Below are 16,977 nucleotides of genomic sequence, written 5' to 3' on the forward strand. Positions count from 1 at the left end.
TCCCTTCCGATTATTATTGACTTTGCTTAAAAGCTTCCAGGAGGAGGAAAAAAAATAGTGGGCCAAACTGCTAAATTACAGCCTGAGAGAGAGAGAGAGAGAGAGAGAGAGAGAGAGAGAGAGAAAATGAACAGCTGTAGCGTTTTCTCTCTAGTCGTCTCTTTGTAATCTGTATTAGCCACACAGCGTGGAGGTTGAGAGGGTCAAACTCTTTTAGTGCCTGGAGGGAGGAGACGATGGATCTGCAGAAGCCTGCAACAACAAACCACACAAACGCAGTGTCCTCGGTTCGCCCTGACCCTCGCCCTGACCCTCGCCTGGATAAAACACATACAGTCATTTATTACAGCAACACGCTGTGCAAATAACGTCCGATTATAACTGTCATTTAGGAGGAATTACCGTAAACCAGGGGAAATATATATATATATATATATATATATATATAAAGGTAAATCTCTGGTCATGTTTAAGACGTTACAGTACTGGGTGTTGTGGGGGTGTGGCTTATTTGATTGACAAGTCACTAAAGCACTCATCAAACTCAATATCAAAAATCGAATCAGAAACCCAATCAGATCAAATCTCGAAACTCTTAAACCTGAAATCATCCTGATTTTTTAACATTTTTTAAAAATAATTTTGTTGGCTCATGTTCTACAGCATCATTCAACTATATGATTCACTTAAACAGGGCAATGACACTTTTGTTAAGGAAAGAGAAACTTCTCTGTTTTTTTTTCTGCCTATTAATTAGTTTTTATAATGTGATTGTAGCATTTGTGGGCGGAGCAAAGAAAAATCTGATAACAAATTATTTTATTTGAGCTTCTGGACGGATGGAAGTGCTTTCTGGAAAAGGAGCTCAAAACAAGCCTACAAAAAAATAAAAATAATAAATTAATAAATTAATAAATTTTAAAATTAAATAAAAAAATGTAAAAAATAAATACAATAATTAATTAACAATTAAAAAAATCAAATAAATAAATAAATAAAGCTGATCTCCTGGGATGAGACTTCCTGGAATGAAAGGTGTTGTTGGATGTGTATAATCCTCTGTTGTCATCTTCAGGGATGATGTTTCTGTTTATATTGGAACATCATCAAATCCAACTGGTCAATCAAATCTAGATGGACATACCCAAAGTCCCGCCTACTCCCGTTTTCATTTGTTACGAAAATATGGCCAAAAATAAGTTTCACTTTCTTTTTTTTATATATATTCATCTCCTTAAGGTATTTCTTAAAGGTTCCGCATAGAACCTCCTGCATAGAACTTCCAAATAGAACGACAGCTTGAAACTATATATAAATACATTTGTGTGTGTGTGTGTGTGTGTGTGTGTGAGAGAGAGAGAGAGAGAGAGAGAGAGAGAATATTATTGTAAAGAATGGAATGATTTAACACAAAGCAGTCTTAGAATAATCCTTCAGCGTGGGTTCTTAGCTACTGCAAGAGGTTCTAGGTGGAACACTTTCTGACAGGGAAGTAAACTGTCATACAAAATGGTTCCATAAACAATCTTTAAAAGCTTTCCCCTGAGGAACAAACCAAATATCCAGATGATTATCAGGGGGTTCCTTGATGGGTTCTTTCTATATATTAGGTTCTTAGCTCTTAGTTCATGAAAAGGTTCTACTTGTAATCCCTTGCAGGACTCTACTTTGTGCCACTGACGTTTCCAGAGAGAGAAAACTTCAACAATTCAAATAAACCTTGCAGATTTTTTTGCACTTAACTCAATAAAGCCATCACAGATGTTAAAGAGAGAGAGTGAGAGAGAAAGTGAGAGAGAGAGAGAGAGAGAGAGAGAGAGAGGGAGAGAGAGTTCTTCTAGTTTCAAATCACACAAAAAAAAGATGGTTAATGTCTTTAAGATGATAGATGTAGACCACTCAGGCTGACCATATAGTAAAGTTTAAATGAACTTTGTGTATTTTAATTCTTTTTTTTTTTTCTCTAACACCCATTTATATAAAGTTAAAGTAAAAAAGTAAAGCTCTTGAGAAACACTATCTCACTAAACGAAGCTCTAAAGCTTTGACACGCGTCTGACACAATCCCAGATTAAGGTGGAGTATGCGAGCCACATGCTGTTAAAATCCACCATAAGTGTATAAACATCTAGTAGTGTGAGGTACAAGTGCATGAATATATGTGTGTGTGTGTGTGTGTGAGAGAGAGAGAGAGAGAGAGAGAGAGAGAGAAAGAGAGATTTGCGGTCACCAGGACATACAATCTGGTGGTCTCTTAACATGTTTTGTTCATCATGGCCTGGTTAGTGTGTGTGTGAGAGAGAGAGAGAGAGAGAGAGAGAGAGAGAGAAATAGATAGCGATAGAGTAGAATAGATTTAGATACAGAGAAAGAGATAGAGAGGGAGAAAGAGAAATATTATATATACTTAGAGAGAGAGAGAGAGAGAGAGAGAGAGAGAGAGACAGAGAGAGCGAGAGAGAGATTATGTATATTTAGATAGAGAGAAAGAGAGAGAGAGAGAGAGAGAGAGAGAGAGAGAGAGGCAGAGAGAGAGAGAGATTATGTATATTTAGATAGAGAGAAAGATAGAGAGAGGGAAATATTACATATACTCAGATAGAGAGAGAGGGAGAGAGAGAGAGAGAGAGAGAGAGAGAGAGAGAGACATAGATAGCGATAGAGTAGAATAGATTTAGATAGAGAGAAAGAGATAGAGAGGGAGAAAGAGAAATATTATATATACTTATATATATTTAGATAGAGAGAAAGATAGAGAGAGGGAAATATTACATATACTCAGATAGTGAGAGAGAGAGAGAGAGAGAGAGAGAGAGAGGATTGACTTCCGCATGTCAGAGCCTGGGCACAATTGGCTTAAAATGGATTTACATTTTGAATCTAGACAGTCAGCTAATCCCAGTGATGTGTGTGTGTGTGTGTGTGTGTGTGCGTGTACATGTGCGGAACATGTCCACCATCTGTTAGTGATGAATCAAGCGACACAGCTGCTCTGAATGGACTTATGACGTGTTGAAAGTTCTGCATTAACTACATTATCATGCATTAACATGTAGATGACAGGATGTTGGGAAACACTCACCTCTCAGACACTCATACACACAAATACACACATCATCCGGCTTATAGGGATTTAGTGGATGACAGAGCACTCCACACGGATACCGATCTTCCTGTTCGCCGACGGACAAAATCCGATATACGCCCTGACTTATAAACTTTTTTAAACGTTTTCTGGGAGCTGTCAGATCTCACGTGCTTCGCTCCCATGTTCCGTGTGGCGGAGAATTAAATAAAGAGAGACTGAAATGTAGAAAATAGTTTAACCAAATGAGGCTGGAATTAAGATCGTATACATCCTGGATTTTATTTAAGTATTTATCCTAAATCGTGTCATATGATGAACTAAAACTGATTTGAGCCCGGGGTCTAGAAAAAACATCAACACCAGCTGACCAATCAGAATCAAGATAGACTTTATAAAGGAATGATCACATACAAAGGGTTATAATGCACTTATGCACTATAATGCACATATACAATGCACTTATTCGTCCTGCTGCCTACACACACACACACAGACACACACACCTAATCAATAACATTCCACTTTAATACTACTCATAGTGGCACAACGTCACCATCAAAGCCCAATAAAGCTTCCTCAGGCCAGAACACTCACGCTCACGTGTTTCCCGGTTCTGGAAGTTAAGGCATAAATCTCCAGCATGTCAGCATTAATGCACGCTAAATGACCAACGCTCTGATTGAGAGGGTCCATTTGGAGCCGTTTTCACACCTGTAAACGTTAAGAGGAGGCAAAAGTTGGAAATACGTAAATGAGCACTGTGCAAAGTAGAGGGAAAGTCTGAAAGCTCATGAATCTGAAAAGAAAAAAAATAAAATAAACAAAGGAAAGAAAAACATTTGCTCTTGACTCCTGACATTGTTTCAGGAGTGTGACATCGTTCAGAAAATGAGTGGATACCTGGACGTCTTAAGCATAAGATAATGTAAAGGACAAGCCATTAAAATAAATAAATAAATAAATAAATAAATAAATAAATAAATAAATAAATAAATAAATAAATAAATATTTCTCTGCATACCTCAAAAGATTTATTTATTTATTGATTGATTTGTTTATTTGTTTCTTTGTTTGTTTCTTTGTTTGTTTTTTAGTTTTCTGACTGACCCCCTTTTTTGATGATGTATCTATGTTTATATATCTTCAATATGGGTTATTTATTTATTTATTTATTTATTTATTTATTTATTTATTCATTCATTCATTCATTCATTCATTCATTCATTTATTTATTTATTTATTTATTTATTTATTTATTTATTTATTTTTTATTTATTTATTTATTTATTTATTTATTTATTTATTTATTTATTTATTATTTTTTATATCCTTCACTAGATGAGTGAAAAATGAAATAATAAAAAAAGACCTTTAAACTTTAAAAAAAGAAAGAGAGAGAGAGAGAGAGAGAGAGAGAGAGAGAGAGAGAGAGAGAAAGAGAGAGACTCGTTAACTAGCCATATACATAATTGGGTGGCAGGTAAATATTTTGGTAAATAAACATATTTTAGCAACTAATTTAGTAACATATTTAGTTATAAAAGAATGATTTAGATATTTTAACAAAAATGTATATATACATTTTCTAAAAAAAAAAAAAAAAAAGCAAAAGTTTTTTGTTTTAAAAGAAATGTTTTTTTTTTTTGTCAGGTAATCAAAATTAAAAAAAAAATACCTGCAAATTTATTTATTTATTTATTTATTTAGTTAGTTAGTTAGTTAGTTAGTTAGTTAGTTAGTTAGTTTTAACACCAAAATCCTGCAGTTTTAATCCATTCACTTTTAATAATTATTAGAATTTCCTGTATGGTGTAAATAATGTGTTTTTCTTTTGTCTGATTTCATGATCATAATGATAAAACATTTGTTCTTTATTTAAATTCAGGGAAATAAAAGGCCAAATTGATGGACAGTCTGAACAGACAGGAGGAACCTAAAGGAGCAGTATTATCCTCTCTCCTCTTTTCTCCACTGCATTAGCATATGTTTACCCTCTCCATGTATATCAGCGGCCATATTAATAGGTGGGAAAATGTTTGGAAATGATGCTGACAAGACACAGAGTTTTTTGTTCTCTCTCTCTCTCTCTCTCTCTCTCTCTCTCTCTCTTTCACATCATCTCCCCCCCTCTTTCTACCATGCATTTTCTAGCTCTCTATGTAAAAGCGAGTAGCATGAAAATGCGCTATAAATCTGTTTCCCAGAGGAATTCCAGTCTGTCTGGTCCGAAGCTGACAGCTGAGATTCAACACTTCTTGTGCAGTCAACAAACAATTTACCTTAGCTTCACTGGCTCTCAAAGGCTCTCGCTCTCGCCCTGTCACTCGGATCACCTAAAAAAATGTCGCTGTCACAGCGCTTTCTCCTTTCACTCCAGAGCAAACTTCATGAGCCGGCTCAGAGTTTTCCAAACACTTTAAATCGTGTAGGAATTAAGCTCCGGAAAAGACGATGTCCGCTTCCCTTCTTCTTCTTCTTTTTTTTTTTTTTATGTGTCTGAGACTTCTGTGTTAAACAGACAAAAAACTAACTAACTAAATTAATAAATAAAAAATAATAATAATAAAAAAATAAATAAAATGAAATTCAAATAATTAAAAATAAATAAATAAATAAATAAATAAATAAATAATAAAAAAAATCAATTCAATTAATTAAGTTAGAATTAAAAAATAAATAAAAGGAAATAAAAAAAATTAATTAAAAAAATTTGTTTTTTTGTTTTTTGATTTGGAAAATTATTTTTTTGAAAAACATATTGTTGAGTTTGCTTGTTTTTGCATTAATTTGGGAACTGTATAAGGTGTAAAGGAAGAACATTACATCAAACATTATACACAAAGCACACAGAATGATGATGATGATAGTTTGGGGTCTTTTTTTATTTCTAGCTTTCTAAAGAATCTCGTTTCTATGAAAAAAAAATGAAAGGAGAATCCTTTAAAGTTTATCTAATGCACTGACTTCACCAGGGTCAAAGGTCATCCCTTAGAGAGTAGCAGTGCATACAAAATTGATTACCTCAATGCCTCAATGGCAAGGGTGGAAAACCTGAATCTCCTCAATCTATGAAAGTCTATAAACTCTCATGAACATCTCGCACTGGTTCACATACAGTACACACCTTACTCCAGGAAGAAATCTAGCAGCCCAGAAGGCGAGCTGTTACTCTGTTTAACCGCATCTTCCCTGATTTAGACGTCCTGTCTCTCCAAACAGCCGAAATTACAGGACTGTCCGGTGTTCCCACACTTCAGAATGAAGGCAGACCTTTGAAGCTCACTGGTTTTTGGGAAACGGGCTGCAGCACTAATTTGACTCACTGTTTTAATGTACTTCCTGTACACCTGTCTGAGGTGTGGCTGTGGGAGGAAGTGAACTAAAAGTCACTCATTAGAAGGTGGAGACCTTTCAATCAGTCTGTCCAGACTGTAGAGCTGTGACTGCTTTGATGTTATTATACAAAAAAAAAAATCAGTAGATTATGGAGCTGTTTGTTTAATGAAAAACAAGAGAAATAATGAAAAAAGATAAAGAAAAAGAAAATATCAGTCATTATTTCTGTCATTCATCCATATTTTATTATTAATTCTTTTATTTAATCAATGTTATTTTATTCATAATGTTGACTTTCTAATACAGGAAAACTTTTCAAGTTTTCACGTTCTTTACTTTTATTTTTATTTTTTATTTATACCTATTGAACATAAACTACTGTACAGATTTAGTAATCGCTAGAGAAAATAGATGAATGAATGGATAAATTTATGGATGTATGGATGGATGGGTGGAAGGATGGGTTGTTTCTCCGAATAGAATAAGATTTGTCCTAAATTTTCTAAATGAATGTAAGAGTAAGAAGCACTGTTTCTTTTTTCCCCCATTAAATAAAAGAAAGAAAGAAAGAAAGAAAGAAAGAAAGAAAGAAAGAAAGAAAGAAAGAATTCACAAAAAATGAGGCTCATACAAATTAATTAATAAATGAATCAATTATAAAATGAATAAAAAAAACAATTTAAACCAAGTTTAAAAATAAAATAAAAAGCAAACAGGAGTTCAACAAAAATATATAATAAATGACAAAAAATAAACTTTATTCAAGACAAATAAATAAATAAATAAATAAATAAATAAATAAATAAATAAATAAATAAATATTTTCCATAGATTATTTAATTATAACATAATTCTCTAGGATAAATTATATTTTTTTCCACTCAAGAATTTAGAAACATATCAGAAATATAGAAACATATCAGATCGTGAAACATATCAGATCATTTTTGACCCCCTAGACATCGCCTCTGCTTCTGAAACCTCATCACCTGTCTGATGAAAATATCCTGCTCTGTGAATTTCCAGCCTCGTAACATCAGCAGGTGTGAGATCACCGCATGTCCGCTGAGGTCACCACACGATAAATACAACAAACTGTTCGGACCGAACCTTTTAACGCACGATGCGCTCTTAAATCCTGCAGCGAATAACGAATTGATGTTGCTTAAGAGAAACAAATTAATAATTCACATAAGTAAATGGATGCTTGGAGATATTTTCCAGAAGCGTTTACTGTCTAAACAGAGGGAGATAAGATGGAGGAGGAAGAGCGAGGGCAACTGATATGGAATAAAAGAAGAAGGAAGAAGAAAGGAAAGGCTCTGCTGGGGAGGATAAGAGGCTAGAGAAGGCCACAAAAGCACCAACCTCTGAATTGTGGACAGCACTCAACACACACACACACACACAGGACACAAGAATAGCATGAACAGAATAATAGTATCTCTAATAAGCAGCAAGGCTAATTAGCTACATAAGATCGTTATAATCGCTCGTTATGGGAAGATATGAGAAAGAGACATAAAAAGAGAGAGAGAGAGAGAGAGAGAGAGAGAGAGAGAGAGAGATGGAGGGAGTATCTGGATGGATGAATGGCTGTTTGGCAGGTGTAATTAGACACGTACTGTATGCGGAGCACTACGGGGGGTAGGTGCAGGGTTGAAAGCACGCATGTATCGTCGTCATTGTGTGATTTTCCTCCATTCATTCTCTCTTATCACTCTGAAAAGAAGCACAAAGAAAGAGGAGGATTCGTACCGGGAGCTGTAGAGCTGGAGAGCTGTAGAGCTGGAGAGCTGGAGAGCTGGAGAGCTGCGTTGTAATTGGGCCGAGAATAAACCCCTGTGGGACTCACAGGAATCTACAGTTACTACAGTCACTCATCCTTCAGAGCTCTCCGAGAAAGATTATGAATATGTTTATAACAAATATTCATTACATTAAATTAGACATTAAAATAATATCATAATAATGTTTTGATTATTCTGTAGGTTGTTTTAATAATTTAATTCAATCAGTGTAGCATTTGTTTTATTAATATTGGTATTTGATAGTAATATTGTATTTGATTTATAATTATAAAAATTGAATAAATAATACAAATGTGTATTATCTGTGTGGCTCAGCATTTTTAAAATATTAATTATTATTATTATTATTATTATTATTATTATTATTATTATTATTATATTGCATAAACATACAAATAATTAAACAAACAAATAAACAAACAAATAAATAAATAAATAGGGTATATAGTGTGTTTTTTTTTTTCAGGTGCTACACTCACACACACACACAGACACACACAGAGTGAGATCATCATCATCATGAATTAAATACTGCATTACTGCATACATGAGTGCAAAAGTTTGTACCCCCATTTTTTTTTAAATAATATTGTAAACATAAAGAATCTTTTAAATGAAAATCTGCATAAAGACTCATTGCTAAATAAATAAATAAATAAATAAATGTGATAAACCAATTTGAAAATATCTAGAATTTAAGTTTAATAAGTGTTTGATGATGATGATGATGATGATGATGATGATGATCTCACTCTCCAGACAAATTCAGTCTGTTATTGTCTATTTCAAGGGCACGTAAACTTTTGCACCCGTAAACAGGCTACATATTTTCCGGAACGATAACATTGTCCACTGTTGCCATACAAGCTTTTAAGGAATGAAAATTTGTGCTTTTATCCCTGATTTCTTGGTGAATGCGTGAGACGGTTGCTTGATTGACCGGTGAAAGACTTTAGAAGGAAGACCGGTAGAAAGAGAGATTTGGGAAAGAATGAAAGAAATGAAAGAGGGATGAAGGAAAAAAGGTCGGAGTGAAAAGAGGGGTCATGTCTGGCAGTCCGTCTGAAGAGTGTGTACATCCTCGCAAAGAGCCATGACATCATCAGGTATTGAAGTGTACAGGGGGAGAGACGTGTGTGTGTGTGTGTGTGTGTGTGTGTGTGTGTGTGATTAATTAACTCTCTGTTTGCTGTGGCTTCCTTTTTCACTTTTTTCCCAACCCAACCTTTGTATTTTAGAAACACAGGGTCACGTCATCAGCATTTTTTTTCCCTCTGAGACTCTCCTCTGTTTACCTCATTAACATGACATCACATTTTACACTGCAATTCCTCCACCCTCACTCCATCTCTATCCATCCCTCCATCAATATTCATCCCTCTGTCCTGTAGATTTAAAGGCTTTAAAAGCATTAAAACATTACACCTAAAAATCTGAGGGCTTCAACAATTGACGGCTAGTTTATACTGACACATTTTATATATGATGATATGAGTAACGTGGCTAACATTGTGTAGAAGAACCGTCAAATGCTAGAAACACACACACACACACACACACACAGATATCAAGAACCCTCACATGCTAGAAACACACACACACACACACCAGGTGGACATGCAAATCCTACAGATGTGAAGAACCTTTACATGCTATGGACACACACACACACATTAGGTAAACATGCAAATCCTACAGATATGAAGAACCTTTACATGCTATAAACACACACACACACACACACATTCCAGTGACACACATCAACAGCAGCAGCACATTATATCTACACACACAGGTAATAGAAGGTAAAACGAGTGATTTTCCCCTTATCTCTCCCTCTCGCACCTGAACTTCCTGTACACACACTGCACTGCACACACTGAGAGAAACTCCATAAAACCAAAATCTCCACAAACACAATGAATTATGACATTTCTGCGTATAAAAATTCACTCTATAAAGCAATACACATGAATAAACTGAAGCAAATCGATACTTTTAAGCACCTTTTAAAACTGCTCCGGTTCCCTCAGGTACTCTAGAGCCGAGTTTTATAAGAAAGTCATAGGCTAGGTTTTTTTGAACATCGTGAGGAGAACCTGAAACAGTTCCTTGGAAAAGTTTCACTTCCTTTTTTTTGCATATATATATATATATATATATATATATATATATATATATATATATATATATATATATATATATATATATATATATATATATATATTTCATATAAAAATAATATTGATATATTTTTAATTAACATCCAAGAAAAATATATCCAAAATGTTTCAGGTAAGAGTCGCAGAAGAGAAGAGTTCATAATTTTGTAATAATTTTAAATAATTGTAATAAATATTTTAAAAATTGAAATAGTAATGAATAAATGAATAAATAGTTTAATGAATAAGACAAAATATAATAACAGTAATATTAGAAATAAATAATAAAAAACATGAAAAGTATACTTATTATAATATACCAGAAATTATTTTGATTTAGAAATAAAGAAAATAAAGTTGTTATTATTTGTATTATTTATTATTTACAACTATTTTCTAATGAATTGTATTATTATTATTATTATTATTATTATTATTACTATTTTTTATTAATTAATTAATTTATTTTGTATTGTTTTTTTTACTTTATTTTTTTTTAAATAAAATGTTTAGCTATAGCTGAATATCTGCAAAGTTTAAAAAAGAAAAGAGAGAAAATCAGTAATCTGTTGTTTTTGTTTTATTTTGATTTAAGCTGCATTGCTCTGTAATGCCTGTTGTTAATAACACACAGTTCATGTCTCAGACCTGACGATAAACATGCAGCAGTTCCAGGAAAGTAGACCATCTACTTTCTGAAAACATCATTAAATCATTAAAACAAGCATCTGGTAGAACATTATCCATTTTTTAACATGATTTTTTTTAAGCAAGCGCTATGATGATTCATTCACCTTCCCGGATGTTATGTTCTGTAGATTTGAGTCAGCCTTGTTAAACGTAACGAGTCCCAGACCCCACGCGTCTCTGAGGGCACACCGTGAGTGACCATAAACAAATTGAGGAATTCTGGGAATTTTCCACCACCTGTGTACAACAATGAGACCTTGAGAAGCTATGAAATCATCTACTACTTAGGTTAATAAACTTCTGATATAACTCCATGTGGAGCGAGAGAGAAAAACAGAAAGGGCTAAAAAAAAAAGAGAGAGAGAGCAAGGCATCTCATTAAAATGCCTCAGTCTCCTTCCCACAATCAGTGTAACCAAAAAATCCATCATTCCTCTTCTCCCAAATTTCTCTCTCCAGCCTCATCCCCCCCCTCTTGGTTATAGGTAAATACTGACTCATGTTTGCTTAGCGATGAACACATTTTTTATCAGCTTTGCATGGAAAAACAATTTGGCCTTGAATGCTGAATGTTTATGTTTGATCAGCGTGTATGAAAGGCTTCATTTAGAGTGGTTCAGATGAAACTGACCTGGTCACGCCTGATAAGCAAGATGGACATCAATATGGAGCCACATGCGAAAACAAGACAAGAATTCGCACCGTGTTATCCTCCTACACCTTAACCAAATGACAAAATCTATTTGTTACGCATATGTTTTGGAAAACCGGCTGGGTTTGTGAAGGGATAAGAGTGAAAATCATTACGTTTCACTTTACTGGGATTAACAGTGTTACATCATATATATTAAGATTTATACTATTATTAACTATTATTATATGCTTTATACCACTAGTCACAATTTATTTATCGCAAAAAATGAACAAGAAGCAGCTCAGTGGCCATTTGACTGACATCTCAGACGACCAATCACAACCAACATTTTTTCGCCACTTCCTGTTGATAACTTTTAAAGACATCTTACTGTAAACCTGCTCCAAAACATTACACAGCGTTCATGGAAACTGTTATATCCAGATGAAAACCTTGAAGATTCTCAAGCTCCTGGCCAGAAACGTGCATAATAGATATCAAAGTCATGTTTTCAGATCAATACGATGAGGAATAACTCATCTCCCGTGAGTCAATCTGGCAACCCTGATATATCAGCTACATAATGTGCTATATTTACAGCCTTCATGAATGTTAAATCAGCCATGAGTAGACAAACATATATGTGAACTGGCTTTAAGAAAAAGAAAATAGGTTATAAACAGGTTATAACCATGGTTATAATAAGATATAACCATTAATGATGTCATATATATGTATGTGTGTGTGTGTGTGTGTGTGTGTGTGTGTGTGTGTGTGTGTGTGTGTGTGTGTGTGTGTAATAAATTGATATACTGGCAAAAAATGGAATATTTCCTAAATGTAAATTTTAGAGGAAAATAATATACTTATTATTATGGAAATAATAGACATATTACTTTTGAGTAATAATTGTCAACAACAACAACAACAACAGCAATAATAATAATAATAATAATAATAATAATAATAATAATAATAATAATAATAATAATAATAATAATATGGGGTATTTTTTATATTTTTTAAATTATTTATTATTTAAAGCCTTTCTTAATTCTTATGATGATGATTTATTTATTTATTCATTCATTCATTTAGTTATTTTTATTTTGTTTTATTTATTTATTTATTTTTTCAATTGCTTTTTATGTGTAGATTCTTTTTTTTTCACACTTCCTTTGACCAGAGTTGTAAGAAACTGGAGATCTCTTTAACACAAAACACCAGGATTTTTATTTAATGCTCCAAAAACAAAGTGAGTTTACCTTCTTAGCAGCTATAAAAAGTGGGATTATCGCTCTGCTTGTAAAGAGAAGTGAGCCCCATTTCGAAAATGAAGAAAAAAAAAACAGGACTCTCCTGTGCTGAAGCCAAAGGCAGGTGTTTGGCAAGCTAGGCTACTGTGTACTCTCCTATACACACACACACACACACACACACAAACACACACACACACACACACACACACACTGCTGGCAAGATGAGCAGGAAAAATAGAGGAGTACCAGAATGATCAAACACCTGCTGTGCTGTTGTAGTTCATATCATATCAGAGATGCCTGAAATAATTTCACAAACAATCTGTCAAGGTTAGATTTCTCACAACGCGCCTTATTCCTTCCAGAGACGGCGATGCAGGAGACGCTGGCGTTAAATGGTACCTGTTAAGGTGAAGTGTCTCCTCACTTCCACATACAGATTTAATTTGAAGAGAGAGAGAGAGAGAGAGAAAATCAGACTCTCTAGAACAAGCAAACGAAGCATCCCACCAATCAGGTCCAGGGGGCGTGACTGCTTGCCTGTCAATCATGTTACTGGTTAAGTCAGAAAGTGTTTAAGGGTTTGGGGTTTGGTTTTGGTTTTGGAGGGAATTTGGTTTTAACAATTTGAACTATTTTCAAGTACAAAGGTATGGTGAAAGGGTTCTGTGTTCATGAATTCGATTTGAAAGTGTTATAATGAAGGGTCTTTTTTTGTAAATATGTAAATAAACAAACAAATAAACAAACAACACAGCTCTAATCAATCGATTAGATTAATTGACTATTAGGTCTGTTAGGAGAATGCTAATAATTATAAAAGATTATCTGTGAAACCCTAATGTCTTTGTCTTCTTCATTTAGTCTTCTGGGTGCACAAACTTTTGCACCCAAACCGTTGATCTGATCAGGACTGTGATCGTTGTAGCTGTTGGATGTGGATGCGATTCGAGAAGCAGCGAACAATAAAATATCCATATTTTACCCAGCAAACATTCACCGCTGCTCAGTCAAGCTTCCAAATCTGCTCTGCCTCTGTGCGGACTAAGATGGGTCAAAAGGTCACGGCAGAGCAGGGCATTGTGGGAATAATGGCTCTCTGAGAATCAGATTGTTGTATATATCACCATTAACAGGACCATTTCGGTCTTGTTAGACCGCTGGCCGAAATATGGCCAGGGGGTCGCGTCCGTACCGCTGCTTCTGAAAGGAGATTGGATTCATCATCGCAGCTAATAATTGGTGCAATTGGCCCGAGGCATGGGTGGGGTCAAAGGGCAAAGATCCATTGAGTTAAAAAGCACACACACACACATATACACACACACTTAGAGAAGGATGACAACAGAAAATGACACCCATTGTCTATGTGGAATAATATAAGAAGACGAAATATGGCAATAAATAATTTCGTGTTAAAAAAATATATATTCTTATGTAAATGTAATTTGCATGTAAAGAAATAATAAATAATATAGTTTCAAAAGTAGAGAATAAAAAACTTTTCTTTATGGGAAAAAAAGAAGATTTCGGTTCAATTTTGCTTAATTTTTTTTTTCATTTAAATATTTTTTCATTTTAATTCATTTAGCAAAACAGGCTAAAACAATTTTCTAATAATTTCATATAATAAGAAATCAAAATTCCCTTTTTTCTTGTGATTCCGCAACACGATAAGCATAAAAACAAAATCGTAAACACGAAGCCTCTTCCTGATTGAGATTAAAATGTAATGTTGCCTCTCAGCGAATCAGAGAGAAGCTTTAAAAAGGATGACATGAACATCTAGAGGTTTTTTTTTTTTTTTTTTTTAAATAAAATAAATCAAGGAGTTCATAAATTGGTTAATATTACATAAATTATTAATATTCACCCATAGCAAAAACAGCTTTAAAAAAGCTGTGCTGTGACCTTTGACCTTTGACCACGGTGAAATGGTTCTGGAGGCTGAATTATTGATGAGTGAGTGAGCAAGTGAAGGACTAAGGCTGAGTTGCAGGTAACAAAGAAAGAAACGATTTGAGTGTAAATGATTTATTAGACAAACAGGGGCTTACAGATGCACTAATATCACTTTTGATGAGGAATAAAACTTGATGAGTCATGATGGAGAAAAATAATCGACAGTGGGGTGGTGTAATGGCGTCTGATCCGAATTCGATGCGCATGTTGCTTAATATTATCATATATCCTTAAATCATGAAAAAGTTTTTGACCATTTATTAGCACACTGAATGTTTGAGAAACAAGTTAGTTCCTGTTTTCACTTACATTATAGGAGCACTAATGATAATAATAATAAAAATAATAATAACAATAATGATAATAATAATAATAATAATAATAATAATAATAATAATATAAACAGACTCTTTCTCAAAAGGCTTACAATTGCTGACAAAAAAATACAGCTTTTCAAGTTGCAAGTGGCTTAGCTCTCAGAAAACGCAAAGTACAAAAAAAAAAGCAAAGAAAATGTGAGAAAACAAATTACGTAAAGAAAGCGTACGAAAACATAAAGAAAACATAAAGAAAACATAAGAATACGAAAACATAAATAAAACATAAATAAAACAGGAAAACATAAGAAAACGTAAATAAAATGTAAAGTATGTAAAGAAAGAGTAAAATTCACCTCAGAATGTTACAAAATTATAGCAGCTATAAAGAGTCCTTCTCTCAAAAGGCTTAAAATTACTGGACAAAAAATAAAAGCTTTGCACAATTAACTAAAATTGCAAGCAGCTGAGCGCTCAGAAAACGTAAGAAAACATAAAGTACGTAAATAAAGCATAAGGAAATGTAAGAAAATGTAAAGAAAATGTAAATAAAACATAAGAAAATAAAAAAAATTTAACCAAAGGCTGTAACAAAATTATAGCAGCTATAAAGAGTTTTTCCATCTAAAGACTTATTAGTGACAAAAAATGCAGCTTTGCATGTTTGACAAAAATTGCAAGAGGCTTTCAGAAAATATAAGAAAACAAAGTACCTAATGAAAACGTAAAGAAATCATAAAGTACATAAAGAAAATGTAAGAAAGTGTAAAGAAAACGTAAAAAAAATCGTAAAGTATGTCAAGAAAATGTAAGAAAGCATAAAGAAAACATAAAGAAATCATAAAGCACATGTAAGAATATGTAAGAAAATATAAATAAAATGTAAAGAAACCATAAAGCAATGTAAAGAAAATGTAAGAAACTATAAAGAAAACGTAAAGAAATCGTAAAGAAAACGTAAGAAAGCGTAAGAAAACGTAAAGAAAACATAAAGAAATCGTAAAGTATCTCAAGAAAATGTAAGAAAACATAAATAAAATGTAAAGAAACTGTAAAGTGTGTGAAGAAAATGTAAGAAAGCATTAAAGAAAATGTACAGAAATCGTAAAGTATGTCAAGAAAATGTAAGAAAACAAATAAAATGTAAAGTACGTAAAGAAGACGTTTCTGAGATTTTTTGTTATGTGTCAGTCTTACACATCCAAGTGTTGCTATAGAAACAATAACATATAGGAACAAGCGTTAATATAAATATAAATCTCTGAATTGAAATCGGAAATATCCATCGCTGCCATTAGAGAAACTTCATCAGCATCTTCTGACCAATCAGAATCGAGCATTCGGCAGCTCCGGTCGCACGTGTACCAGCCGTGAAATACGTCGAATCTAATCCATCCAATCCGATCTGATAGGGATGCAGCAGGTCTGAAACGGGACCCGCACATACAGGCAAACACTTACAGTCACGCAGGAGTCTCTTCTGAAAAAGAAAGATCAAAGACCCGCTCAGAAATGAACTAATCTGGAGTCAAAAAAAGTGCTGCTCCTCGGAAGCGATGTGTCACGCCGCCCGCTTCATTAAGTGTAGAACGAAACAAAACTCTTCCTGTGAGAAACTCCTGCAGCTTATAATCCCCGTGTGAAAAATCGATTGTGCCACAACCCGACATGTCGTCTAATGCCATCCAACAGAGGCACCTGAGTGATCTGAGACATGC

Source organism: Hemibagrus wyckioides, linkage group LG27 (genome assembly GCF_019097595.1).
Source record: "Hemibagrus wyckioides isolate EC202008001 linkage group LG27, SWU_Hwy_1.0, whole genome shotgun sequence".
Classification (NCBI taxonomy): Eukaryota; Metazoa; Chordata; class Actinopteri; order Siluriformes; family Bagridae; genus Hemibagrus; species Hemibagrus wyckioides.